Consider the following 4,021-nt stretch of genomic DNA (forward strand, 5'->3'; position numbering starts at 1 on the left):
TCATTTTATGTGTGAGGTGTTATCCTAATATCATACCTTTAAGTGTCCAAAACAATGGACAATATTGAGTATACTATTTATAGGGTTGTCATGTTGTATATTTCTTGGAATATTTTTAAGAATATGGACATGAACATTCATATTGTATGTTTGTTGGACATGATCTAAGTGAGAATCTTTTATAGATTACCGTCGGTTGTTTATGCAATAAAGCTCACTGATAGTTATTTTTGTCTCCCATACCTAAAAGATATCACTACAAATATGTGTCGTGGTATGCCAATGGTTGATGCCTATACTGGCTATATCAGTACGCTAGATTCATGATATATATTAGTGAGTGGAGGAGATGCTTAACATGGAATCCACTTCTACTTTTTGATTAGGGAGAATATCCTAAGAAAATTTATTGACAATGATTCTATGAAATTTCGAATTTTTGTGGTAGTTTTAAAAATTGTTTACAAATACATTTAAATATTATTATTAAATAATTATATTTTAAAATATTTTATGTCCAATTTATGGTCGAGATTCTCTATACTGAAAGTTTCAATGTATTAGGATTTCAATGGTTGTATTTTTCATATTCGAAAATCTATTATGTGATGTTGTTAAAGTGGAGGTACTTACATATAATATTTTATATCACTTAGGGGTTTATGTTATTTTCAAATGTTTATACACTAGTTATTTAACTAGTGTTATTTATTGGATAAATGATACTAAATAATGTAGATAAGTTAGGTTCTGCATGTGCAACCTTAGTGACAACATCCTATAAGGTCATAACACTTGTTTGACACACTCAAAATGAGAGAATACAAGATGATATTCTATATATACGTAGTTAGGGAGCAGAGAGATACATTATTATTCCACACATATCCTACGATTTTAGGGTTTCAAAATACCTAAAAAGTGTGGCAACCACTCTCTCTCTCTCTCTCTCTCATCCTCTAGTTCTTCTCTGACCTCTCCTTCAATTTTTGAAATCTAGGGTTTGTAAATCCCTAATTTGGGAAGAACATCTCCATTGTCCGTGCAAAGTACTTGACTCAAGTGTTACAATCCTTTAGAGAACCTGCACTTGTGGATTTTGAGGTAACCTTAAACCTCTCTTGTATGTATATGATCAAACATGTATTGTATACTCCACGGGGCTAGGGGGTAAATTTTTATCAGGCATTCTCCACTACCAACATTTTTCATGTGGTACTAACAAGTTGTGTTGTTAGTAAATCCTTTCTAGACAAGCTGCTTGGTTTCATTCTAACCCGTGGATTGGTTATCCTCAAAGTGTGCTTTAAAGCACTTGAACTTGAGGATTATGGGTGCTCAATCTCAAAGAGAATATTCTGATGATAAGAGGTTAGAAAACCACCTATAGAAGGATATAAACAAAGTGAATTTGTATCTAATTAGCATGTCCACCATCCGAATTCGATCATGTCATTTGAGCTGAATTTGTATCCTTTGAGGATTCGGATTTTTGGATTTGAATCCAAAAATATCTGCATATATTAAAATACGAATTATGGAAGAGGGTTGGGTATGCTACGCTTTCATTTAGCTAGCAGTATACATCAATAATAGGGCCGGACACAGGAGCACAAGGAGGTCTTTTCCAAAGTGGAAAGAGAGAGGATGACACATGCTAGGCACCCTGGTGGTGTGCCTAGCCTTTTCCCAATAAATATATAATCTTTCTAATTATAAAATGATTTGGATAATCAGATATGATAAAGATTTTTTACTATCCATTCATGTCTCTACATGAGCATTGGAAGGATTAGCATAGTTCAACCCCCTGTACCTCTTGTGTTAATAGAGTTACCATACCCTTAAAATTGAGTTATATGTCTTATTATTATTTTTTTTCTTGTAAGTCTTATAGCCTATAAAATTCTGTTCCTCAAAATATTGTACTTATATTCCAGAGATCATATGTTTATTGGGTTTTGTTAATCTCACAGAAATAATCATATAGCTTGCTCAGTGCCATATTTGAACATGTCAAATAGAGTATTTAGCATCTAGAATCCTATAAAATAATGAAACAAAAAACAAAAATTATTATTTTATTGTTAGATTGTGTTGGATTTTTTTTTTACATAACGGTTCATCTATTTGTAACCAAGTAGACTACAAACAGAATTTGTAACCTTCCTTTGATCGCCCTTGGGGTGGTGTGTTTTTATTTGAATCGAAAGTTACATTAGGTAATTTCAAAATTTAAAACTAAACTTAATTTTTTTTCTTCCATCGCCTATGCTCTCTCTCTCTCTCTCTCTCGATATATACATTCAATCCAAGAGGAGGTGAATTGGGTTTAGTAGAATAATATGAAAAAAATAAAAACTTTCTATCAACCCACCGATAATACAATGGTTGCGAGTGAAAGACAAAATGTATTTAAACATCCGAAGAACAAAAATGAAAAGAATAAAGATTCAAAAGATGAAAACAATAGTTTTAGAGTAGTTAGACAATCTTGCCTTCATCTACTACCAAGAGACACTCACACATTCTTTGATTTTTCACTATAACGATCACTTTTCAAAAGACAATGATCAAGCCTTCTCACAAATTTTTTTTCTAGGCCGACAATAAACCCTTTCCTAGTTTACACTCAAACCTAGTAACTTCAGGCTCACTATTAATAGCCCTTACAATTAATTGTTTTCCTAGTTCATAACTAACCTAAGTGTTTTCCCAAGGCTCAAAATCAAACCTAATTAATCACCTTAATGATTTCATTTGGAGATTCATCAATATCCCACAACAACTATTATTTTTCAAAAGAGAAAACAACTCAAGATTCAAAAATTAGATATTATAGTTTAAGCTCAAGCAAATGAAATCTCTAAACAAGAAGTATGAGCAAGTTGTTATAACAATACTATGATTATGAAATACTCTTAAACAGAATATTAAAAGATGTGTAAATGACATTTCAAAGCCTTGTATTCCAAGGTCCAAAAGTCCCATAGTTATAGGCCACAAGTGTTTTTGAAAAGACCAACCCAAAATAAGCTTTTAATACTAGTGCAAACAACTGCTAACTTTTTTGAACATCTCCTGGCCTCCAATGGTAAAAAATATAGTTATCATAGTTCAAATGGTCGAAAATATGACCATTAAATAATAGCCATTTTTTTAATATGTGGACGTCTTCACCAGAGTGCGAAGGTTTGCTCCAAAATTGCAGTCATTCTTACAAGAATGCGTATATTTACCAGTCTGAGGGACTTGGTCTGGGTTGAGAGCCCTTTTATTGTGAGGTCATCCAATGAAGTGTGTGGACGTCTGCAAAAGGGTGTAGGCGTACTCTAGACAGAGACCTTAAATTTATTTAAACTATTAGGTCATCTGCACAAGAGTGTAGGCTGCACAAGAGTGTAGGCATTTGTCCAAGGGCACAAACATATTCTTAATGATGCAAACGTACTATGACTAAATAATTGATTTATTTTCCATTTAACTTCAGAATCTTCGCATACTGTGTAGACGTCTTGTCCTTGAGTATGGACATCTCCTACTGGGCACGGATGTACTCTAATACAACTTTTTGTGTCTAGATGGAATTAAGTCATTATTCTAGCGACTTAAGTTAGGGTATTGTTCCAATTAGGTATTTAGGGACCTTTTAAAGTCTAGGGTTCTAATGCTTAAGAATCAAATACAACTTAGGATTACATAAAAATATAAAAGTGAAGTTATCCTAAGACTTCATTATGCTAAAGTAGAACACTGGTTGAAGGTGTCTATGTCCATCTGAGCATTAAAGCACTTTCCACTAGATATTATTGAAGTGAAGCTTGATTTTCAAGTTGGCTTCCCAACTTCATGTCACTTATCATTCAAGCTTGTCTTGGATATTTCATTGAGATGCTTGCTCGATGACATCATCTGGTTGGTTGGGCCTATTTTTGATCAATTGAATTCTTTTTTGATGAATGATAGACCACTTGAGTATTTAGAGTTGAATAGATCCTTACATATTCACATCCACATATTC

This window comes from Telopea speciosissima, chromosome 9 (genome assembly GCF_018873765.1).
Source record: "Telopea speciosissima isolate NSW1024214 ecotype Mountain lineage chromosome 9, Tspe_v1, whole genome shotgun sequence".
Lineage (NCBI taxonomy): Eukaryota > Viridiplantae > Streptophyta > Magnoliopsida > Proteales > Proteaceae > Telopea > Telopea speciosissima.